This window comes from Equus przewalskii, chromosome 17 (assembly GCF_037783145.1).
Source record: "Equus przewalskii isolate Varuska chromosome 17, EquPr2, whole genome shotgun sequence".
Classification (NCBI taxonomy): domain Eukaryota; kingdom Metazoa; phylum Chordata; class Mammalia; order Perissodactyla; family Equidae; genus Equus; species Equus przewalskii.
Genome location: NC_091847.1, coordinates 43,553,972 through 43,581,398, shown reverse-complemented (window position 1 = coordinate 43,581,398; position 27,427 = coordinate 43,553,972).

Sequence of the window (27,427 nt, the reverse complement as noted above, 5' to 3'; positions counted from 1 at the left end):
ATCCAGAGGAAGGGAGAAAATGAGGAAAAAGGGAATAAATCATTCAAGATTTGAAAGACATCCAGGGCCACCTGAGGTTGACTCTTTCTAGAACAATTTGAAGTCATTTTTCCCCCGTCTTACAATGTTGTAATTCTTGAATCTGTGATCTACATTGAAGTCAACAGACAATAATCATGTAGCCAGAACTATGTTTCAAAGGTGAAAAGCCTTGAATTATTATATATTAAAGCACTTCTTCCCACACTGAAGTATATTTTATGGGAAACTCTTCAAATATCCATCTCTGTGTACAAAGCTGACTAGGAGGTAGAGTTGCCAGGGTGTAATCTAACAGAGGAAAGTAGACACTTTTTCGGGGGAGTGAGAGCATCAGCTCAAGAACCCTTTTATGATCCCCTGCTTTGTGATTGTCACTGAGTTCCTTCCTGGGGGTATAGAGGAGCTCACTTCAACCTGAGCTGGTCCATGGATTCGTTATCAGCTGCAGATAATAATTTAAGATCTGATACTTGATTGGAAAGTCAGTATTCTAGTTAATGAGATGACTTTGTCATAGACCTAAGATGAGAGATACAGGTTTGGTTTGGAAATAAATCAGAATATAAACCCTCAAAGATTCTCACAATGTTCAGGGGGAAAAACCTAGGGAGACATTATTGGTTAGTCAGGGGATTCATTCCCCTACTTCCTCAACACCCTCATTAATCCTCTCTGAATTTGCCTTTCTGTGAGAAGTCCTACAGTGAGTCAGTATGATTGGCTAAGAACAGCTCACTTATTTTACAGTGCTAGGGAACAGGCCCACCTGTCTGGAATCTTAACAGTTGACTTTCTGCCAAAGTGCCCTGTACCCCATGTGTAGCAGCCACATCAAACTGCCCTGTCCTCCGGGGACTCTTCTTAACACCTGGCAGATTGTTGGTGAAAGAAAACTGGAACAATACAATTTAGTTAACAAGGGGATGAAACTCATGATCCCTGGCATTATTAACCCTATGCAATAGCCCACTGAGCTAACCCGCCCTTTTTCTTAGACCTCCTTGAAGGAATGGAGTGATGAGGGAGGGACTGGAGTTAGAACAAACTTTGAATGATCTGTTTAACTGTCCTCCTCTGGGTGATTTTTGTGTACATAATAGATGAGCGTTGAGAATTCAAGTCCAAGTAGGTAGCATTCAACGGAAGGAGAGAGGGCTATCGGAAAATGAAGACAGGTCAACAATTTCGTTAGCTGAGAGGAGAATCATAATTGTCTACACAGCAGTCACTCTCTCTCTCTTTCTTCCTAATAGAATCTTGGTTTTGTTTGGATACCCATGATCTATGTTGGCCATGTTCAGGGAAAGCTGGACTCATCCCCAGCCACGGGGCAAGACTGGTGTAGTCTAAGCCAGTCATGACGGCCTCATTCTCCTTGCCAGGTATTGGTTTAAACAGGAACACATGACACAAATTTGGCCAGAAACTTCAGGGGAAGTCTATTTGGGAGGTGGGGGTAGGGGTACTCTTCATTCTTAGAGTGACACAGGATGCAATGTCCCTCTTATTCCAGTAGCATTGAGCATGAAGTCCACACATGTAGAGGACAGAGCAAAGAGACTCATAAAGAAATGGAGCCAGGGTCTTCATTTGTCCTTCCTGAAGCCTTTCCTGTGGAGTTCTTTTTATATGTCATGAGTCCTTAGTTCTTGGGCCAGTTGAATCGGACTTTTCTGTTACCTGCAGCAGATATCATTCTAACTGATACAATTTTTCAACCCAATTATTTCACAAAGAAATAAATGAACCTAGGAGGGAAAGTGACTTAACCAAAGCCATAAAGCTAATTAACAGTAAAGCTAGGCTACACTAACAATCATGGTGCCCTGAGCAATTGTATGCTGAACTTTAAAGTTAGCATTGGAATATCAAATTTAGATGCACGAACATATCTATGATTAATATGTGATTAATAATTATTTTTACCTAAAGAAATTAACATTACCACTACTTCCTGAGTCATTTGTTTTACCTGATTTTCTAAACCTTCTCATAAATTCATATAGTGTTAATAATACGCACTTCCCTGGTGATATTCAAAATATTCAACAATTAAGATGACAAGAAATCCATCTATCCAGAATGGACACTGACTATGCTCCCAGGACAGGGTTTTAGAGGCCCTTGTTTGCCAGGACTTACCCAATCACTTACTAGAATATGGGGATGTCCTGGGTTCCCAAGAAAGGGAATGGGCACCAGGGAGCTTCTCAGAGTGGGAAAATAGATCAGTATATAAAAATCAGTTTGGCTGGACCACTGCACACTGGCTGGCTGGCAGTGTTGTGTTGCATACAACTTAGTACCTAATAATATTGGGTGAATTTATCTTATTCTCTCCTCCATGTCGACTATAAATTCTTTGAGACAAGAGCAATATCTAACACCAATTTTTGTTTTATTTTACAAATAGTATTTGTTGTATCTGTTTTGTTTTGTGTTACCAATAATACTTAGTATCTGGCAGCTCAAATAATTAATGAATAATCTTTTCCCGAAATGCTAAAATACTCATGGAAAAAAAACCATTCTCTAGTCTCATTCATTTAACCCACTACTTTCTATTAAGTGCCTCGAAGTCCCAGCCCCAGAACTGGGTCCTAGAGCTATGGAGAAAAGACAGTTACAGCTTCATGAAAGCCAGATTCATTTTAAAAGTACTCCAATCTTGTCTACCTCAAATCCTGAAAAAAGAACTGGCATGTATGAGAGCCTAGGCCTAGGAACATAGGGAGGGGCCTTTGGAAAGTTCAAATTTTGAAGAAACTGGAGGGCTCTGAAATAGCTGTGCTTCCTCTCTTTTCAAGGTCACTATGCTTCCCAACAAGAAACTTCATTTTCTTTGCTGCTCGTCGCCCTCCTTGTTCTATCTGGAGTAGTCGACACTGGTGACCACCACCGGCTTCTCTAACCGCTTCACTGATCCTTTGACTGCCTCTTCTTCTCTTCCTAAGGCCTAAAAAGACATATTTCCTAAGATTTGAATATAAGCACCCTTATTTGTACGTTCTTTCTTTTGATGACCCACCCACCACTCCAGTATCTATTATCAGATTTTGCAGTTGGTTCCCAAATCTGTCTCCCAACGTGAGCCTCAGTCTTTCCCCTCAGTTCCAAATCTTCACTCGCTTCCCTCCTGACTGGTTTATACAACCATTCACCACCTTAGAGCTCATCCTCTGCCTAAATTACTTCTGATGATGGCACTGGCCCCCTCAGGTCATCCTGTTTTGTAGCCTTGGGTCATCTTTGATTTCCCTGCACTCCACCAACATAGTAAAGTGGAACACACCTGAGATCAGGAGGCAGGTAGACCTGGGTTCAAACCCAGTAGTCACCACTTACTAGCCAAGTAAATTTGGGTAGGTAATTACCCCAGAGGCTCACCTTTATTAATTATAAAGTAGAGGCAATATTTCCCAGCTATGAGAACTAAATGAGCTCATGTATGCAAAACACTTGATGCACAGCAAGTGTTCCTATGCTCTTAAACTCATCTATGAAATCAATTGCACTATCTAAATGACGCTGCCTCATCCTTCAAATCTACATTAAACTGCTGTTTTAAATTTTTCTCACTTGAGATATTTCACTTCTCTGACCCTTAAAGAATTTTGTTTGTACTTACTTAGCATTAACCCTATGTTGAAATTGTTCGTACTTAACTCATAAGCTAGATTTTTCGATTTTCTAGATTTGTTCTGGCACGTATAGTACAGTTATTCAAATTTAAATTTGTGGCTATTCGAATTTAAATGTGAATTAAATATGATTAGAAACTAAATTATTCAGTTACTCTAGCCACATTTCAGGTGCTTAATAGCTACATGTGGCTAGTGGCCACCATAATGCTCTACATGACCGTGTTATAGAATACTTCCATCATCTAAATTTTAAACTCTTCTTTGATAGCAGAAATTATATCTCTACATTTTTTCATTTTTGTATTCTCTGTGGTCTCTCGTACTTGATAGACACTTAAACATACACATTGTAAAATATTTGTGAATTTATAAAATTTCTCAAAGAATGAGTACATAATATCCAATGGGTGCTTTTCAAAAACATCTCTATTTATATGCAGTATTGATTATGAATCAATAATTAGCTGTTTGCTTTGCGTTACCTTCTGCTGAAGAGGACCATTGCTTGGCCTCCTCGGTTTCTTGCCCACCCTACCCCCTCAAAGGTAGATGCCCCCTAACCATACTGGTTGTAGGACTTTTCACAGAGAATGAGAGGAAAGAAAGTAAGCACAGCACAGGTATTCAAGAGCCAGTGGAGGATTTTTAGAGGACAGCAGTTTAAAAGTAGCTGAAGTGTATGAGGGTAGTAAATTAAACAAGAAAAATGGGAATTTTAACAAGGACTGTGCCACCTTCCCTGTGTGGAACAAATAGGAAGCAAAGACTTGAGATATTGGAATTATCCATTATTGCATGGACTTTGCTTTTTTAACTACAATACTATTCTAGATCTGAAACTATATGGATCATAATTTTATAAGCATTTATAATTATATAACATCACATTACAACTTTTTTCACTGATTTGCATAGATTTCCTACTATATGACTTCTATTTCACATAATATAAATATTTATGATCATGGTGACAATTTCATATCCATAAAATAAGTCTATAATTATATGAGGTAAAAATGCATGACTTCTCCATTTTCATGCCATGATTGGCCATAGATAAAGCTAAGAACCGAACTAAAGTTATGTAAACATCCATACATGATGCTGTTTAACAATGGCATTCAGAATTTCCAGAAGAGAAATGGACTCCTCTCACAGCAGGCCGACTCAGGTACACTCTCTAAGAGGGGCATAAGGAATAGAGCCCCTTGACTCCTTCTGACATTAATGGGCATCCCACAGCCAGATCTCTGTGCCCTGCCTTGAGAATTTACCCAACTGTAGAATTACATTCTGCATAGTTTCACGTGGGAAGATGACGCATGTCGCTCCTGGAAACTATCCCATGTTCCCTATAAATTACGTCACTAAACAGTTTTACCATGGGTAGTCAGCTTTGGCCTTAAGATTTTTTTTGTCTTCACCTCAACCTCCTAAGAACGGCAAGGAAAGGTTTTCACTGCTATGAAATCTATAATATTAAGTCAAGCAAATACTGAATTACTGTTGTTTTAAGATTTTTTTTGGTGGTAAGAGAATTGGCATATTATTTGATCTGATGCAAAATCAACCATTAGAAAGCACTCTGACAGCTTCTAACTGAACAGATTTCTGAGCTGGATATGTTAAATGCTCTTCATGGCAACGCAAATGTTTTATGTGGTCAATTCCTCTTTAGCCCTTTTGTTCGAGTTTAGGATGATGCCGATCAATGTTATGATTTTCATAGAATCAATTTTCAATTAATGAAATATGGACTCAATTAAAATACATGACAACAGCAAAACAATGAGTTCAGATAGTTCATGCTGCTGTGCATGTCTTCTCTATTATAATGCAGTCTATTGAAAGCTCAGGTTGATTTTTACCTTTTTAAAAATTTTGTTCTACAGTCATTGTGACATGACAGCTGTGTTCTTTCCATCAAACCACCAGTGTCATTAACTAGTTGTATGACTTACTTAATTTTTCTAACGTTCACTTTCACAGGTACAAAATGAATGTTGTACTAACTACTCCACAGATTTCCTGTAAGAATTTAACAAAATAATATGTAGGAAAACACTTAATCCAAGATGTGTTATATGAGAAATGTAGTAGGCACTCATTAAATTTTAAATCATCATATATTTAGTACATATGGAAAAATTCTCTCAAACTCATCTTCTTATTCTTTTTCCACTACCTTTCTTCATCTTCACTGTTGTGCTCGATAAATGTTTGTAAGCTTTCTATTATCTTGTTGATTCTTTCCTTTTTTCCTTTAGTTGTATATTCATTTTGTTTTGACACACATAAGATGACATTTCACAGGAAAACATTAAACAGAAAGGCAACTCAGATTTGACATCGCATCAACTTTTGGAAGAACTGTGAAATTCATTTAACTATTATATCACCACGTTCGCAATGAATGGACATAAAGTGAGGACTGGCAAAAGGCCAGAAAACAGTCCTCTCAGGAAAATGGAGGAGACATCCCTCTCCAGGGCAAGACCTGCAAGAGGCTGAGTAATTCGGATTTTTCTTCAGTGAGCCAAATTTCTTTTCGCCTCATCGGAAGAAGCAATTGTCTCCTAATATCTCATTTATTTTTGTCATTTTCTTCAAACTAAATGTAAATGACAAAAATCTGATTCCATTTCATATAACATCTAAAATTCTGAAATAAGGATGGGAAAGTTCAGGGTATATAGGTGGGTAATTATCCGCAAAAGATACTTATTGAGGAAACATCACAAGATATCTCCAAGACCTAGTAGAGAGCTAGTCTTTACAACATAGAAGTTGCTTAATAAATACATATGGAACAATGAATGAGGCAGAACAAAGTGGTACTTTCTGCCTTTCTTATGTCACAGCACCCAATGAAATACCAAGTACAAAAGAATTGGGGACTTGCCCAGTGCTATAGTGGTTAAGTTCATGTGCTCTGCTTCGGCAGCCCAGGGTTTGCTGGTTCAGATCCCAGGGGTGGACCTATGTACCACTTATCAAGCCATGATGTGGCAGGCAGTCCCACAAATAAAGTAGAGGAAGATGAGAATGGATGTTAGCTCAGGGCCAAACTTCCTCAGCAAAAAGAAGAGGATTGGTGGCAGATGTTAGCTCAGGGCTAATTTTCCTCAAAAAAAAGAAGTGCTCAATAAATACCTGAAGAATTGGATGTAATGTTTGTTGAGCAAACCATATTCTTCAGGTTATTCCACTTGAGTCCTCTTAGGCTGGTGCCTCAGGCCAATTCCACTGAATTAGAATTGAGATCTCTAGATCAAGATTTGTCCCGAGGACCTGGGAAAGCTATATTAATTAAAGTATGTCAGTTTGTTTTCTTAAAATGGAAGCCCAATTCTGAGATTCTTTCCTTGACAAACTTTCTATCCTTGAAAAACCGTCTACTAGAATCCTTCAACTCACTTGTTTCCCACCAAGAAGACATACACAATTAGAGGACCCATGAAGGATGGCCAAATTAATTCAGTCTTGGGAATATGTGGAGTCAAATTCTTTAAATCTTGGTGTTCAGCTTGAATTAAAACTTTCAACAATTTGTTTCTCCTTCTCAGTCCAGATTTATCCCTGATGATGTATAATAAACTACTCTTTCCTCAGAGAAAGTCAGATTTCTCCTTTCTCCCCAATACGCAACAGTCATCCATATCTTTGGTCATTCTTTTCCCAATGCCTGAGTTAATCTCTTTTCTACAATCTTTTATTCCAGAGTTTCAAGGTTCAGATCTAAAATCAACTCCCGTGGTACCTTCCTTAACAAAGTATATCTTTTGTGATTCATCCTTGCCAACTTCCTTCTCCTAGTCCACAACACTTCAGAATATTCTGACTGGTGTAAATGCTATTGCGCAAAGCTTAACAATCATACACTGAAAGTTCTCTGATGGCAGAGTACATATCAGATACTTCCTTTGTTTTTGCACAACTCCCATATCACCTATCAGAGCACCCAACACTCTGAGAGCTCAATGGGTACTTGTGAGTTTGAATAGAGTAAAAGAAAATTGAGTGGCAAGATTATTAAAGGACAGACAAGAGAGGAAAAGCTTGTAGAGAGCTATGCTAAAATTACACACAATAACTAAAAAGGCTAAATTTAAGAAAAATTATGCCCAGTGGCTAAGATGGTTGTATCTAAATACCATATTTTTGACTTATTTTTTTGTGGTCATTTTTGTCCCACAGAATGTACACTTTGCAAGGGCAGAAATTGATGTAGTTTTGTTCACTATTTTATCTCCAGTGTGGAGAATAGTGCCTGGCACATAGTAAGTGCTCGATATATATTTATTGGATGAATGAGTGAATAAATAAATCTAGGAAAGTAATTTAAAGATAAAGGTAATGCTTCCTCTTGGTTTATTTGATGATATGCACATTCCCTTTGTCATCAGAATAAAGTTATTCAAGGCAGATCTCGTCCAAACCCTTAGCCCTTCTTCCTTACAAGAACTCTCTGGATGCAAAAGACCAGAAGAAAAACCTAGCAAACAGGAAAGAACATGGGTTTTCTGTGAACAAATTTTGAGAGGGGAAATGAGAGAAAGTAGTTACATGATTTTTTTTTTAGTTTTTCAATGCTTTCAGATGTCCTTTTTATTAATTCCATTTTTTTTACACAGCTCAATTCAAAGTAGCTTAGTAAAACAGAATTTTGAATGCTGAGTATTTCCTGAACTGCTGTTTTTCAGTCATTACTAAAGACTAGTGCCGCTGTAATAAGAAGCGGGTGGAGGAAATCATTACTCTCTTATGCAGCAAATAAAACTATAGGTACACAGCATTTTATTGCATCTTGCTTTATGGGGTTTTGCAGATATTGTATTTTTTGCAAATTGAAGGTTTGTGACAACCCTGCATTGACCAAGTCTATCAGTGCCCTTTTTCCAACAGCATTTGCTCACTTTGTGTCTCTGTCACATTTTGATAATTCTTACAATATTTCCAATTTTTAATTATTATTTTATTTGTTATGATGATCTGCAATCAATGATCTTTGATTATTTTTTTACCATTGTAGTTGTTTTGGAGTGCCACTAACCACACCCATGTAAGAAGGAGACCTTAATGGATAGATGTTGTGTGTGTTCTGTCTCTTCCACTGACCAGCTATTCCCCATCTCTCACCCTTGCATGGGCCTTCCTATTCCCTGAGACACAATAATATTGAAATTAGGCCAATTAATACCATACAATGGCCTCTAAGTGTTCAAGTAAAAGGAGGAGTTGTACATCTCTCACTTTAAATCAAAAGCTAGAAATGATTAAGCTTAGTGAGGAAGGCATGTTGAAAGCTGAGATAGGCTGAAAGCTAGGTCTCTTGCACCAAACAGTTAGCCAAGTTGTGAATTCAAAGGAAAAGTTCTTGAAGGAAATTAAGAGTGCTACTCCAGTGAACACACAAATGATTAGTAAGTGAAACACCCTTATTGCTGATATGGAGAAAGTTGTAGGGGTCTGGATAAGAGAGCAAACCAGCCACAACATTCCCTTAAGCCAAAGACTAATCCACAGCAAGGCCCTAACTCTCTTCACTTCTGAGAGGGGTGAGGAAGCTACAGAAGAAAAGTTTGAAGCTAGCGAAGGTTGGCTCATGAGGTTTAGGGAAAGAAGCATCTCCATAACATAAAAGTACAAGGTGAAGCAGCAAGTGCTGATGCAGAAGCTGCAGGAAGTTCTCCAGAAGATCTAGCTAAGATAATTGATGAAGGTGGACACACCAAACAACAGATTTTCAACGTAGACAAAACAACCTTATCTTGGACACGGATGCCACCTAGGACTTTCATAGCTAGAGAGGAGAAGTCAACACCTAGCTTAAAAGCTTCAAAGGACAGGCTAACTCTCTAGTTAGGGGCTAATGCAGCTCGTGACTTTAAGTTGAAGCTAATGCTCATTTACCATTCTGAAAATCCTGGGTCCTTAAGAACTATGCTAAATCTACTCTGCCTGTGCTCTATAAATAGAACAGCAAAGCTTGGATTTCAGCACATTTGTTCACAACATGGTTTACTGATTTTTTTTTTTTTTTGAGGAAGATTAGCCTTAAGCTAACATTTGCTGCCAATCCTCCTCTTCTTGCTGAGGAAGACTGGCCCTGAGCTAAGATCCATGTCCATCCTCCTCTACTTTATATGTGGGATGCCTGCCACAGCATGGCTTGCCAAGCTGTGCCATGTGCACACCCGGGATCGGAACCGGTAAACCTTGGGCCACTGAAGGGGAACGTGTGAACTTAACTGCTGTGCCACCGGGCCGGCCCCTTTACTGAGCATTTTAAGCCCACTATTGAGACATACTGCTCAGAAAAAAAGATTCCTTTCAAAACATTACTGTTCATTGAGAATGAATCTGGTCACCCAAGAGCTCTGATGGAGATGTACAACAAGATTAATGCTGTTTTCATGCCTGCTAACACAACATCCATCCTGGGGCTTATGGATCAAGGAGTAATTCCAACTTTCAAGTCTTAATATTTAAGAAATACATTTCATCAGGCAATAACTGCCATAGACAGTGATTCCTCTGATGGATCTCAGCAAAGTAAATTGAAACCCTTCTGGAGAGGATTCACCATTCTAGACGCTATTAAGAAAATTTGTGATTCATGGAAAGAGGTCAAAATATCAACATTAACAGGAATTTGGAAGAAGTTGATTCCAACTATTATGGATCACTTTGAAGAGTTCCAGACTCCAGTGGAGGAAGTAACTGTGGATGTGGTGAAAACAGCAAGAGAACTAGAATTAGAAATGGAGCCATAAGATGTGACTGAATTGCCACAATTTCGTCATAAAACTTTGACGGATGAGGAGTTACTCCTTATGGATGAGCAAAGAAAGTGGTTTCTCGCGATCAAATCTACTCCTGATAAAGATTCTGTGAAGATTTTGAAAAGATTTAGGCTATTACATAAACTTAGTTGATAAAGCAGTGGCAGGGTTGGACAGGATTGACCCCAATTTTGAAAGAAGTTCTGCTGTGAGTAAAATGCTATCAAACAGCATCACATGCTACAGAGAAATTGTTCATGAAAAACAATAAAATTGACTCTTCAAAAGAAGAGTCAATCAATGTAACAAATTTCATTGTTATCCTGTTTTACGAAATTTCCACAGCTATCCCAACCTTCAGCAACCACCACCCTGATCAGTCAGCAACCACCAACATTGAGGCAAGACCCTCCACCAGCAAAAAGATTACGACTCACTGAAGACTCAAATGATGGTTAGCATTTTTTAGCAATAAAGTATTTTTAATTAAGATATACACATTGTTTTTTTATGCATCATGCACTATTAGACACCAGTGTACTATTGCACACTTAATAGACTACAATATAGTATAACTATAACTTCTATATGTACTGAGAAACCAAAAAATTTTTGCGACTTGCTTTAATGTGAAATTTGCTTTATTGTGGTGGTCTGGAACCGAACCTGCAAAATCTGAGGTTTGCTTCTATACACAAAGCTTGAAGAGAAATACAATAGTTTATATCTTTGGGGAGCAAAGCTGGTAAATGATTCGTTTATTGCTCAGAAGATGTAAGGCAGTGTTCAGATTCATAGGTTCCCACACCCACCATTATCTACTCTTTTTGGAAAATATGGCAGATGATATCCAGACACCCTATCACCGTCCCAGTTACTTTTCTTTGACCCTCCAGCCCCCATTAATAGCAACAAAATCTAACTTAAAACGTGATACATTAGGCCATTTACAAAATTCTTACTAAAGCAGCAAGCCACTATAAGTTAGACTCCTTGTAGAGGGGGTTGGGGCAGAAAAATCAGATTGAATTGATATTTAGAGCTGATCTTATCACTTCCAGTCACTTTAAAGTTTCAGCTCACTATTAATTATGTACTTACATCTTTGTCCCTATTTCTGTTCTATTATTTTAATTTCTCTCATATTACGTTAATTTAGTTTAATCATTTTAACATTAAATCATAGGCACATAACATGTTATTTGAGAGAAGTTGGAGAAAAACTATTTGTGGTTATTTTGAAGCATATCAGGTAAAAATGAAAAGAAAGCAAAAATGTTAATATATTTTATAAGTATCAAAATATTTCTGTTATGCAGAGTTTTGTTTTTATTTTAAGAGGTTTTCATTTTCTTGTTTATAACCCAAAATAAATATTTGATGAGTCATCAAAACTCATTTCCCTAAATATACATTATGGTTTTTGTAGGTGTGCTTTGTACTTATGTGCACTTATGATAATAAATAGTTTTATTTTCGTCAAGAAACAGGTTCTTTAAAAATATAATAAAATTTAACTCATAATATATTGATCACCTATCATGTGACAGGGTTTTGCATTTCCAATCGTATTTGGAATTTAAATGTTTCCTTCTCTTCTTAGATACATTGTAACCCCTCAGTTACCAGGCACTGCCGTTTCACTCTTGAAGAGGTAGAATGTGGAATTACCACTATCCTAGGCTCTCACACGGGGTAAGAACCTTATAGGATCTCATCTAACCTCTTATCCAATGCTTAAAACATTTCTACATCACTAAAAAGTAAATCAGTGGAAACATATCATCTCATGATAAATTCATACTCAAGGCAGCCCACTGTACAATTGAATAACTCTTGTCATTATAGAGTTCTTCCTATATAGCTGGAAAATAATTAAGTTGCCTTTTTTTGCTTTATTTTGCTTATATTTCTTTTTTCTTCTTCTTCTTTTCCTTTTTTTTTTTTTTTTTTTTGCTGAGGAAGATTCGCCCTGAGCTAATATCTGGTGCCAATCTCCTTCTTTTTGCTTGAGGAAAATTAGCCCTGAGCTAACACCTGTGCCAGTCTTTCTCTGTTTTGTATGTGAGTTGCCACCACAGCATGGCCACCTATGAGTGGTGTAGGTCCATGCCCAGGAACCAAACCCAGGCTGCAGAGACGGAGCATGCTGAACTTAACCACTAAGCCATGGGGCCAGCCCCTTGCTTATATTTCTTTTTTCTCATTCAAGGAGATAGCTCTATATTAGTATGACTTTAGGAAAAAGATACGGCAAAGTAGAACTTAGAAATCTTAATGGTTTTATTTTTTAAAAGGCTAAGACTTTAGAAAAATTTAAGCTAAGGTCCTGAAGAACATGAAGAGAGAAATATTTTCCCTATATTGAAAAGAAATTTCCCAGAATCTGTGGGAGAAGAGAGAGAGACACCTCTATGGCTCCCAAAACCAGAGGAGACCTGTACCCCACTTCCCACTAAGACCTCTTATGAGGCAGCCAGCAGCCAAGCAGAGACAGTTGAGTGGTCTATCAGAAGATAGTCAGAATCAGCTTCACTCTGGGTTTTCCTGCCCCAAGATGACAAAGAAGCAGCCAAGTGTAGCTAAGCTGAAAGAGGCACATGTGAACAATGACTCGCTCCTCAGTTACCTGTGGGATTGATGACTGAAAAATATGTAGCCCCCACTATCATCACAAGGGCAATGCCTAAGACCCCAGAATCGAAGAACAACTTGGGAAGGCGGGTGCCTGGTGGACTGGAATTCTTTTCATCAACTCAGTAAAGCAACTATTAGAGCATCGACTATTGACTGTAAAAGGCAGAAACTATGTTACAACAAAAGATTAAGAAAGCATTTTTTTCCCACACCTGAGCTATGGATTGAATCATACCCTGATCCATTATATTAAGTTTCTTCCTATGCCATAGTTTTCTTCATTGAATATAGTCCATTGTGTTATCTGATTCTCATCACCAGGGTATGATTTTATGAGTAGAGGTACTCTATATCCTTCCCTGTTCTGGTCATTATGTTAGTTTTCCTTTGGTAGCCACATCACAGTGATGACCCTAGATACAGAATGACTAAAATCCCAAAGACTTTTTCATTCATATCACCATTAAAGAATGGCTTCTCAGCTATATTTGTACCAACATTTTGGGCTTAATATTAATTTCTAGAGAATTCATTTCTTTTTCTCTTTCCTTTTTCTTTGTACCTCAAGTGCAAAATGTTTTGATATTCATACTTTCAATTCTTCATATGTTATCACTATTAAAACCTATAATTCCACTCTTTTGTTTTAATTTTTTAATTAATACTCTTTTGTCCCTGGATTCTCATTCCCATTTTTCCCTAAGGGTACCTATTTAAATGTGTATGATATAAATTCTTAGATGGGTATATATCCTTGACAATTACGTAAAGTTGCTTGTGTATGGGTATGTGCAAGGTGTTTTAATATCCAAATATTTTCCACATATGGTATTATGTAACCTTATAAATTCAAATCTGTTATACTAGACCCTCTGATGTGAGGGGTTTCTGATTTGGTGTGAAGTATATTAGCCATCTCACCTTCCTTGATGGCATCTGAAAATCTGCCAAAATGACCTCATGGTGTACCATTGAAGATCTTCCCAGAGGTTAGTATCAATTCATTAATCTTTACCCTCTGAGTTTGAGCATCCCATTACTTACAAACTCAATTAAATGTATTATCATCCAGTCCATGTTATATGTGATGCCATTGGTTTCTAGGTATTTGTGAGATCCTCAATTATGTCTATGTGAGGAAGTTAAAACATACAAGAAATGAGCCAGTGTGTAGAATACACTCTGAGTTGAAAACGGAGCTTCTTGGGCTATGCATCTTTGCTTTAGGAGCAACTACCTGGGTTCCCAAAAGACTGCTTTATGCATCATACAAGCAAAAAGAGACCTCTTTATGTAATCATCTTAAACACCTTTCCTACTTAATACATATCATAGATGACACAGGATCCACAGAGCATGTGTGCCTGGAGAAACAAAAGGAATTTCCCTCTGTTTTCTTGCCTATCCCAAGAAGCTTGTCTGCTAAAGAAACTTGATAATACCAGAGATAATGATAGTTTAATAGGTGTTTTCTTTGTTCTAGGATTCTGTACCTTTGACCAATTCCTTCCTTTTGTTTTTTTCTTGCACTGCACTTGGCCACAAGACACATTATTGAACTCAAGGTTTTCCTGATTAATCTTACTCCATCCCCACCACAAATACACCCTCATATTCACACAAATCCACACCAACACCAACAAGCCATTAGCAGCTGAATCTTCAAACTTCTCTGCAGCTAATTCTCTATCATTATCCTATTAATCACCCTGGTACTCACACATCACAACAAAGGTGAAACTCTAGTCAACACTATGGGAGAGAATACAGAAGTCCTGAATAGCATTTTGGAACCCCCACAGATGCCTGGAGAGCTATGAACACCTTACTATGTCTTACTATCAGGAGGAAAAGAGACTGTGCCATCCCACATCATCTACATCCTGATTTTGATGGGGAAATGTTGCTTAGAAAAGCAAAATCAACTCAATAGAAGACAACGGAGACAAAGATGTTTACATGGTAAATGCTAACATTTATTGATTTTAACTGAGGCAGAGATAATCATGGAATCAGTCCACGCTGGAAAATAATTGGAAGCAATTACAAAGAGCATTTGCCTAAAAGTTAGCACATTCCCTGAAAATATCGCAAAGGGATTCTCTGTGATACCTCATCTAAGAATTCCCAAGTGACTAAATAGAATCAGACCTTTAATCAGGAAATGTTACACTTTCCCTTTTATTCTGCTGCCCATCTTTATACGCAAGACTGGATCATTGGCCCCTAACATAGCTTTGGCCCTTCGAACTTTGCCTGCAGGCCCAGGATTTTGCCTATGGCCATGGTTCCAGTTGGAGCTCTGATCTTGCTTCAGGCCTGCTGGCTTCAAGCCTGAACTTTGCCCTGTTCTTGCCCTCAGGTCTTTTGGCATTCCTAGGCTGACTCTGGAAGGAGTCCAGGCTTTCCCTGATCTCTGGGACAATTTACCTAAGCCATGTTCTTTCTTTCCAGTTGCTAGAGTCTTTTTTAGAATTCTATGAAACAGATTCATTTTATTCCCTTTCTATTTTATTTCTGGGAACTAAAAAATCATTCATCCATTTATTTACTCAATCAAGCAAATATTTAGTGACCAAACTCCATGGCTCCAGCACTGTTAGTCACACGTGGAGAATATGCCCTACCAGAATTTTTTCCAAGTTAGCTTTTTATGTACTAAAAATTGAGTTTATGTTCCTTTAAAAGTAATTTTAAATTGCACAGTTCAAAATAAAAAGTAAAAATATTTAAACAACTACTCCCATCCGTTTGCCACAATCCTACTCTCCAATAAAAGAAGTTAATGATGTTAAGAAATGTATATACACCTTGGCTTTCTTTGAAACACATAAACAGAATTTATTTCTGTGAAATTATTTAAGAAAGAAAGTTCAGACGTCATGGATTGACGTATCTCACATGGGGACAAAGAATATAAATCACAGTGTGAAATGAAAATTTTTAATTAAAACCATCTGTTTTCTTCCCATCTCACACCAAACCCAATCGATAGAACCAAAGCTACACTTCTAAGTAGACAGTGATGAGATCAAGAGAGAGTAGAATGGAAGAGGTTTGATATGTGCGATTCTTTCAGCCATACTAAGGTAAGTAGAAGAGAGTTGGTCCAAGTTTACTTCACGGATGTTTACACCTTTTACTTTTCCTTCAGAGTGTTATTAGATTGAAGAAAACCAAACTGATGAAAGCCAAAAAGACTTACATGGATTGTATGGAATTTATATATGTGACAACAGTTAGCCCTCCCCATCCATGGAACAGTCCATGTCAGATCTATGTACCAGAATCGTTTATTTTAGAACAACATTGAGTTTTGCTCAAGTGGCTTTTTTGAATGGAACAAGTTCATTGTCAATACAGGCTGACTGATTAAATCTGTCTTTGCTCTTTCAAACTAACGAGCTTGGAATATGAAGATTTCTTATTTCCTTATTTTCCTATGACCCTTCATTGAACTCAATGTGGCACTCTCTATTAGGAGTGCGTGTTGGAACTTACATTTTTTTATTCGTTTAATGAATATTTATTGACTACTAATCATTTGTGAGGCACTGTACCAGGCACTGGGGAGATCTCAGTGAAAAAAAGGGACAAAACTTTCAGTTGTCGTGGAGCTTACAATTTACTGAGAGGGGATGGAGAATAAATAAATAAAGATACAGTATGTTGGGTGTGTTGAGTACAAGGGAGCAGGGAAAAGCAGGTAAGAGGCAGGACAAGTGAGAGGTGAAGACAGACAGTTATAAATTAGGTGGTCACATTTGAACTGAAAAAGACAAGGAAGTGAGCCATACAAGTATCTGGGCGAAAGAGTGCTCCAAGCAAAGGAACTGTGGTGCAAAGGCCATAGGGTGGGAACATGTCTGGCTTGCTCAAGGAAAACAAGAAGACCAGTGTGGTCAGGAGCAGTGGTCAGGAACAGGTAGGGCAGGGATTTGTAGATCCTTTGAGGTTAGAGCTTTGGACTCATCTCTGAGAGAGATGGGATGCCTCTGGGGACTTTCGAGCAGGAGTGACAATCTAACAAGCGTTAAAAGGGTCAATCAGGTTGCAATGTTGAACATAGACTCAAGGGTTGGGAGCTAATTCTAAGGTCCTTCCCAGCACTATGATTCTAAAATCCATACTTTAAAGTGATATCATAAGCATCTAGTCAGTTCAACATGAAATACATATAGAACAATGATATTTTCAGCAGCTTCAGATATTAAAATCACAACATTCTGAGTATAAAGTAAGTATAGAAAAGTCTGAAACTGTCTAACTTTGACAGTGAGAGAGAGGAGATTAAACTACAAGAAATTAAGCAGAATAAGAAACTGTATATTCAAACCACAAAGCTTCAGGACTCAGAAGACAAGAAACCATTTGGAAATGAATGCAGTGTGTTATAGCAGGACACACTTGGAAAAAAGAAACAGGGGCAGACTTGGCTCTAAAAATGCTAGCGAGAATGTCTTCGGAATGTTCCCCTATCTGTGCTTCATTTCCAAAACTGAGGAAGTAATATCCAGATCATAGCATGTGAAGGTTAAATTAGACATTGTGTGGAAAGTACTCAACACGGAGTAAGTGCTCAAAAGATGTTGGTTCACTTCTTCCTTCTTTTGACTTGCCAGCAATATCAATTTTGACACAAATATTTGACCAATGATGGGACAAAAAACTAAAGACAGTTATTGTTGTGTATACTTACTTCAAACCAAATATTTTGATACACCATTGAATAAAACCAAGCATGCACACTGACAAAAAATAAATAAATTTGCATCTGCCCCTGATGAAGAGTAGGTTGTATGAATGGCAATGAAAAAATAAAAGGATGGCATTCCCATGTAATTACCACCTTATCCCACCATAATGGGTGACAATCTTCAAAATATGAATGATTTATCAAAATAAAAATTAAAAGTATTTACTTAAATTTTGGAGGACTGGAAGTTCAGTCAGTTATAAACAGTGAAAAAATCCTAGGATCCACAAATTACAATTATTGTAAAAAGTATATATCACAGGATTTCAAAGATTATCCCCTTAGAAACTTCTAAATAAAATTAAAAATAAGTTAATCATTTAAAAAGTATATCTTAAACCAACAATGTATGCATATTAGTGACCTAATATGGTTATTAATATAGGTGCTATATAGATCACTATATAGGTGTTTACCTCTTCTCTTTTTATCTATTTTTTTGCTATTAAAGTTTTCTAGCAAAATAACTAGGGTTCCATCTATTGAGAAGTGACACCTAGAGAAATCAGTTTAGTTTGAATTGAATTGGCTATTGTCTCAAACCTTGTAACATCCTTGTCAGATGTACCAATAAGTTATTATTTTCACGAAAGACACCTACACTATGGTGGCCCATTCTATCATCTTGGTTACAAAAAGGGGTGAGTACAGATGGAAAGGATAAAGAAATCCACAGAAGCCTCGTGGTCAATACTAAATCAAAGTGATTTGACAAACAAAAAATGGTAGAAAGAGAAAAAGCATCTCACCTGTTTTCTAGGCTTCAGAAGATTCATAACTTGATATATTCCTAAATTTTGCTGAAAATGTTTAGAAATAGAAATAATGTAAAACACCATATAAATATTAGAATTCTCTCGTGGAAAAGACATGAACAATGAACGTGTTGCTGAATGAACACAAAATGCGTAGTGCTTTGCAAGTGAGAGAGATATTGTGCCATATCAGAAAAACTACTGGACTTCAAATGCTAAAAATGATGAGTGAAGAAACATTAGCTTTCTTGTCGCTTACTTCTTCTTGTAGGCAAGAACATTTTCTTCATAAGAGCACACTAAATGCATCCTCTAGTTGACTCATTTTCACACTAGATGGCAAATGTGTGGGAGAACCAAAAAAATAAAAAGATGCCTTTGATTAGATTAGTTAGAGAGGGAACTCTGATTCATCTATAAAATGACAGAAGCTGTATTTGTTCTAATGATGCATCTAAGACTGCATTTCCGGTTACCTGAGTTTAGATGGTGCTTTGCGAGCTCCTATCTAGAAAAATAAATAATATTCTTGAGCTGGAATAACTCTTTCTTCTGACCTTCATCTGGAAATCAAGAAACTTTCTAAACTCTTAAGTAGGGTGGAGGAAAGGGGATATTGAAGGGGACAGTTGGGGAAAGGGTTAAAAAAAAATACACCATATTCAGGGAAATGCAGAGGACTGGGAAAAGACTGGGTGGGATTCCAGAGTTTGGAACTGAAGCTCTTCTGCATGAACACTGAAACACGGTCATCTGTATGCAGTTGTGCAGGAGATCTGCTAGTGCATATTACGTAGGCCTGACTCATTTTTCTTACTTGTACCTTTATATATTTTGTTGGCCCAGTGTGACCTGTAGAAGGTTTCCTAATAGATCACAGTGTTATTAAGCTTCCTAGCCTAATATGCTTCTTTACTTCTCCTTCTTCCTTTTCCCTTGAGGAAACGCTGAGCCAAAATCACATTCCCTATAGTTACGGAGAGTTTGCAACAGGATATGAATTTAAGGATATTTGAAATTTATCATATAATAAATAAAGTCACTGCCCAAGTTACATCTCATTCCTGATATTGAATTTTTTTCTGTCTTATTAAAATGACAACTGGTATGAGCATAGGAATGTGTTTAAAGGTAGAATAAATGTCCTTTCTCTGTACCACTGTCAAGACTCAGTGCTGAAAGTAAGTAGTCAAACACTGTACGTCTCACCCCCAAAGATCATTGATATAGCTTATGGAAATAAAATTCAATTTAAATTGAACACTAATAGCATCTTATTCAACCACATTGATTTATAATAGCTCAGACTACAGTGGCTAGTCTGACATTTGGCTGTTATTCCAGGTGAGCCAAGACAAGAATAAGCATAAAGTATGACAAGTTTTCTCATTTAAGTAAGGAATATTAGACAGCTCTGAAATTCTTTCATAAAATGAATTATCACATTTCACCTTAATATGTGGTACTCTTATTTTGGTCTCAAAGGAGTGTCATATACAGATTACGTCTAAATGTGGCCAAATGTTAAAACAAAAAGTGAAAAAGTCTGGATTATTTTAGTTTTCACTTTACTTGTGAATTTCGGCTGCAATAAACTATGTTAATAGAAAAATTTCTTAATAATTTTTTCCTAAATATTTGGTGATAGCAGAAAATTTAATGAGGGAATTGAGTTGACTTTATGATGATCTAATTCACCATTGACCCTGGACTAGGAAAATTGAAAAGTCCAATTTGATTCTTTTGTGGTTGACGTGGTCAAGAGAAGGACGTAGGAAGGAAGGAGCTGTAACAATGAACAGGCTGTTAAATCATCCCACTCTATATGGCAAACAAGGAAACAAACAAACACAGTTCAGGAAGGAATTCTCACTTCAACCTTCGAAAATGTTTTAACCTCTCTGCGACTCAGTTCCCTCACGTGTAAATGGGATAATAATGACCACTTCATTTAATTGCTGTGAGAATTAACTGAGATAAAGCATTTAGCATAGAGCCCGGTAGCTGTAAACATTTAACAAATGTTACTGTTTACCCTCTTTTGTACCAAAGAAACAAAGTCCACTTTTTTCCAAAGCCTTGTATCATGTTAAATATCAACTTTTCTTTAATGATTAAATTCCTACTGATCTCTTATGCCATGATGTTTGTGTTTAATTGAACAGTGACTCAAAATGTCTACACACTACAATTAGAGATAACACTATAATCTAATGTCGGTCTTCTCCTCTTTTGGAATGGTTTGTGTTCCAAAAGCCAATTTGTTCACCTGCTATGAAGAATTCAAAGCACAGAATCCCAAGGAAACAATGCTTACGTAATCTATCATTTACCCGATGTATTATATAAATAATGCTGAGGAATTTAAGTGTTCAATAATGTTCTGTGGGAACATGCATTTAAAATTCCAAGTTGAGACTTTGGTAATATATGCCACAACAAACAGTGAAAGTAGAATTTCTCTTAGCTGTAAGCTACTGTGAGATCTTCTGTAGGCTGGGGTCGTAAGACTGGTCAAGAGACTCCTTCTTGCCCCTTCCATTGCCGTTGTCTTTTTCAGTCACCATTAGCATAGCTTTCTTACCTTCAGCGTCATCCCTCCACTCCTCCTCTACACACCTACACACACAGACACACACAGAGAGGGACACACACACACGCACCCTTACTCTTTGCTTGTACAAACTATTGACTCTCCATTTCCACCACTTCTGACCACTGCTTCTTTCCCTTTTGGTCACTGCAGAACTTAATGCAAATTCATGATCCTACATTCACCCCTGAGTCCCTAAAGAAACACATAACCCTTTTGATTTGGAGGGAAGGAGGTAATAGTTGAAGTTTGTAGCCAGGAAACTCATGGAAACTAATGATCATTAAATATCCTAGCTTAGATATTTATTTCAACAGCATGCCCTGACAGCATCAAATTTCTCATTTTTATTATTTAGTTCTTGGTGAAAGTTAAAGACTTGTAAAAGATTAAGAAAAACATCATCCACACCTCATAGAACAAACTGGAATTATAGGAGCCAAGATTTCATGAATGGGATGGGAGAAGGGACAGGAGCAGGACTAGATGTCTAATGGGGATGGGAGATCAGGACACCAGTAGAAAAGGTCTCAGTGACTAGTTGTTGAATAAATGCATGCAGGAATGAACAAATGAGTGAGATTTCCTTGAGTAAATGTGCTTTGAAAACTATAAAGCAATATACAATTGGATGTTGCCTCCCCCTCTCCCTGGTCCACGTTGGCAATGGGAAGGGTTGGGGATTCCTGGAGTGTATGGTCAGTACCATGGCAGGCAAACACGTATTCTGATGCTCATAGTATCCATAGAGGTAGTGGGGAATGGTGAAAAGAGTCTTTAACTGCAAGTCATTTGAGTTTAAGGTCATGTTCTGTTACTTCTCCGTCCAGGTGACCTTGGTAATCCTTTCACCTTTCTGGGCCTCTGTTCTAGCATTTGTAAAGTGATGAAACTGGAATCCTAAGTGAAAAATACATAAGTACATTTTTTAATTAAAAAAAACTATGCCTTGCAGCTCAGGTCATTAAGAAGTTTGAACATGGGTAATTGTTTTAAAAAAATTGTCCCAGTAGCATTGTCTCCACAATAAGGAACACCCACATGTGTCCAAGACATTCAGGCAGCCATCTGGATGACTCCAGTCGTAGAGGTGTGTGGCATACTGCCATCAGAGCATCTGTAGGGCTGATATTTTCCTTTCCTAACTGAATGTTTGGATATTCTAGTGACACAAACTAAGAAAGACCCAATTAGCTAGTACTCTTTCTCCGCTGCTTACCTTATTTGAGAGCCTATCCTGCATAAGGGATATAATAAGGAAATCATATTGCCTGCACTTCCATTCAAACCAAGTCACTGAAGGCATTCATTTGAACAGAGCACATCCTTTATTGAAGAATAAGGAAGATGAGCACACATTTTTTTAGCATAAAAAACATTGGCGAGGGTCAAGTAGCACATTGCTAGCTGAGCTGTGGCCCAGCATGGCTTATTATGACTATTTGCTGAGAGAGCTTGTATCAAGTCACTTGGCTCATTTTTAAACTTGCTTTTTTTTCCTCCCTAACAAGTGCCAGACTTGTGAGGCCATAATGAGTTTAATTAAAGTCAATGGCAGCCAATAATTTAAACCTTATAAATATAATTTGGGAGCAAACAAAACTCCTAAGTCAAAACATGAAATATTCTACTTAAGTCGAAGCTTTAATCATGTTCATAAAATAAAATTGCCAACTATATTGTAGGCTGATAGAGTGCAAAGATCTGATTCCAGTGCTGGATCTTCCTCTAGCTGACTGTGTAATTTTTGGCAAGTAAAAATTTTAATTAAGAGAACTTTTTTTTAGCACCTAGTACCATGCTTGTACATAATTGGTACTTCATAAATACATATTAAACACAAGTGTTTAAAAATGTACAACGCTAGGAGAAGTAAACAATAAGGACAGTACAAAATGAAGACAACAAACAGCTAGAGAGGAGGAAAGACAAGGTAGGGTAGGGGGAGAGACTTAATTCATTAACTCACATTCCTTGTAATTCTCCTGTGGAGCTAGATTGTCACTCCTTCCCAGAAAGACTTAATGTGAGTTATAATGAGTTTAAATATGATGAAGAATTTATCACTTTTGCAGGATGTACTATTAAGTGTCATACATAATTAAAATAACAATTTGGAAATGATTCATTTCCCAAACACATGGACCAAGTCTATAAAGGAATTCAAGACTCTTGATTTTTTATTTGCAGGGTCCCTCTCAAATGTGCAGGATTAAACTCACTGAGGTTACTCTGAACAAAATAGACGTCTTACTACAAATTCGGTAGCTAAATACTTGTATTATTTATATAACATATAATAGAAAATTTTTATTGAATCCATTCTCATTCTCATCCAAGTGTTTCGGCTTTTGTATCCTATTGAAATCTACCCTCCTGTTTGAGAGAAGTTTTAAGACTCACATGACGAATGAGGACAATAAACCATATTGATCACACTGCTCACACCTTCTTGACTTGGACCACAATGGTTTCCATTCTCGCCAGCTTCTCATAACCAATATTCATAATCACCTTCTTTTATAAGAAACCAAGACATGTTGTTGAAACATGTTAGATGAAAAGATGGAGCGAGCAATTCATTTTTGAACTGAGAAATTTCTGTGGTTAAATTCTGACAAACCATCCACCTAGCCTTTCTCTATCATTAAAAATGATAGTTTCCTTGGGTAAAGCATTACATATTCACTTCATTGAAGAGTACCAGAGCTCAGACTAATCTGCTTGAAAGATTGGTGATTAAAGATCTGAATTTTGAAGTATTTAAAATTTGGCTCCATGTCACAGAAATCCAAATACCTCTTTGATTATATATTGATATTTTATGGTAAATTTATCATGTGCTGTTTATATACATGAATATTTTGAACACAATCTTCATATTCCATCATAAAAATATTTTACATAATTTTTGAATAATAAACGATGAACCATGATCCTCTTCATGCAGAGTAAATGTTAAATGCTGCGTTGTTTGCAGACATTAAGCCATAAGTGTTATTTGAGATGTTGCAAAATCCTGACCCCTTTAAAAGCCACACAGCACTACGGCAGGCCCTTCCCCAGCAACTGCATTCATAATGGCAGTCTCCGACAGTCAGTCAAACTAAATAAACCATCAAGAATTCCAAGCTAGAAATGAGTTGTTGAGGGCTCCCGTTATCATGTCGGGACTGAGGTCATGGAGGAAACCGGAATGTTATTTTCACTAGTGCTGGCCTGCCAGTTAGTGCTGGAATTAGATTTTAGCGAAGGTGAACTTCACCATTGCTGATACTGGCAGAAATGCACTCAAAATCCTTGTAAGGGCATCAGAAGGGTTTGTGGATTACAGAGAGGTGAGGCTACCCCCTCTCCTGTTTCTCTGTTCCTTGTCTTGAGTGTCTCCTGTTGATCTAGAAAACCATTGCTATATACCAGGGTTCATGATGCACAATTTGTCTGCCAACGCTGGGAATCAGATCAAAATTTCCTGAGCACAGAGCATCAGCACACTCGAGGGCAGAAGCCTTGGTGCACACTGGTGAAGTGTAACAATCCTTCGCAAGACATTATTTAAAGTGAAATGATCAAAAGATGATGTTCTTTTGTTTAGTTATTTTATTTTAATGGGAAAATTTATAAAACATTCTTATTTAATGACATTTTGGATCAATAAAGCATCTAAGCAGGTGAAAGATGCGTGCAGTGAAGGTTCTCACAGTTTTCCCAAGCACATGGTCCCTGCTTCTCAGATCTTTCTGGAGGTGGCATGGGACTTGGGGATAGACAAATGGAGAATGTAAGCTTCCTCTGTGTACACAGAGGTTGAAAAATTACTATGCACCCAGACTCTTACTGTATTTCCTTTCTTTTCTAACAATAAAAACTGACTCAGTTATCCTGACTTTATGTCAGTTGTTTTAACAATGGAGATTCAAAGGAAGAGATAAAAATCTACATTTATGTAATGTCGTTGTTGCAACAGCTATGTGTGATACAGGCTGCTGTTAGACTATATGGCTGAGCTAATGGTTCTTAGTTATGAATAGAATATGTGGCTATAGGATGATAGAGCTCTTCTATCCGATTTTTCCTTCTGCCAAGAGAAAGAATACAGGGATGGGATTCAAAGTCACTATGAAGTCCATAAGAAAGAGTTTTGCATTTCACTTCTACCAGATCATCTGTGAAGCAGTGAGGCAGATGCAAACAGCCTGTATTGCCTTACATTCTAAACCAAACTCCAAGACACTATTATTTTTACAGATATAAACCCTCGCAAGAGATCCTATGAATCTAGTTAATGCTGGTCTTTTCTCGTAGCTATATTAGCTTTAGTAGTACTTTCATACAAACAGCCTCAGTGTATCATCAGGAATGCATTATTTATCACAGTTCCAGCTATCGCAAATACAGTAGGTGAGATGGAGAATCTTTATTGACATATTGACGTAGCAGACAAAATTAGTACAATTAAGATGCATCTGACACGAAATAAGAGTTTTTGAAAGAATGAGGCTGAAACTCTGATGAACAAGGCCTGGTGAGTAGGAATGGACCTCTCCAGGTGGCTGAAATGTCAGGCCAGAGGCAGGAGCCTTTGTTGTACCTGCTGGGTTGGCAATAATAAGCTGATGTAGACTTGAAGCCCTTCACAAGTTACAGTATCTTATATTCTTATTTTAAGACAATATTTCAGAATTATTTATTACTTTCTATTGAGCTTGGTGGAAATATCCTTTGTCCTGAATTTTGAGCACTAAGAGGCATTTTCATATCAGTCTAACGTCAACATTTGAAATACGCTCAAAACCAAATATTCTCAAGATTAGAAGTAAAGAGGCCTGTTACATCATTTCCTCAAAAAAATTATAGCCTGAGATGAAAAGGGTCTTTTCTAACTGATTTCTGAAGGCTATGGTAAAAAAAACAAAGAAAAGAAAAAAAGAAGCCTAAAGAAACAAGTGGTCTCTCTGACAAACATCATTCTCTCTCTTGGTCCACAGTGGTCGGCAAGGCACACAGAGGTTCTGCTGCTCATGTTAATGACCTGGGCAAGGGGCTAATAGAATTGTGTTTTTATTCTGTATATAATGTTGAAGGCTGTGGGTGGGATTTCTGTCTGAATCCTGCCATTGGTCCCTCTTTACCTCACGTAGTGGCCAATAGAGTATGTACACTTAAGGCAAGATGCAGGTCAGCTGTATTGTCTAATATAGGGAGCTGCCTGGTAAAGCTGGACTAGAGAAGGAGGCAGGACTTCCCTCCTGCCAAAGGCAGAAGCCCTGCTCTTCTAAAGATCCAACACAAGAGGAGGAAAGAGAGATACCTTGTCGCTTACAGGCTAGTGGTCCAAGGAAGAGAAGGAAAATATAGCCTGTTTCCAGATTTGGGCATAAGAGTAGGCTCACACACTAGTAAGCAGAACATGGCCAAATCAGAGAAGTCACTCTTGCCTCTAGGGGAGAAGCCAATAATTGGATGGAGAAAGGGGTCAAAGACTTTTCCCCTAGCACATACTGGGGAGACAAAGTGCCACATCACTGTTAAATATTCCCTCCCTGTATGAAAACTCAAGAGCAAACAAATATTACCCTTTTAGCACATAAAAACTTAAATAAACTCTTTGCATGTTCAAGAATTAATTCTGCCATTCTCACTTTTACAATTTAATATAGAGTTCCATAAGAGGTAATGCCTCTATCTTAGTGTTTTCCAGAGCATGCTCCATAGAACATTAGTTCTTGATGTAATTATAGAGGAGGAGGGAGTTTCGTAGCCAACTAAGTGTGGCTAGTGTTGAGTTAAACAAAATATTGAATTAAACCATTTTCTTTAATAAAGGACTTATCAGAGCTTTTACTAGATGAATGTGTATTGTGATAATTTGAAAGGGGGTATATAATGTATAGTTTGTTTCCCAAAATTATTTGATAATCAAATTCTATTTTTTAGGAATATCTTACAGGACTGGTGTCCTTAAAAACATCCTTTGGGGGGCTGGCCCCGTGGCCAAGTGGTTAAGTTCCGTGATCGGCTGCAGGCGGCCCAGTGTTTCGTTGGTTCGAATCCTGGGCGTGGACATGGCACTGCTCGTCAAACCACGCTGAGGTGGCGTCCGACGTGCCACAACTAGAAGGACCCACAACGAAGAATATACAACTATGTACCGGGGGGCTTTGGGGAGAAAAAGGAAAAAAAAAAAACAAATAAAATCAAAAATCAAAAAACAT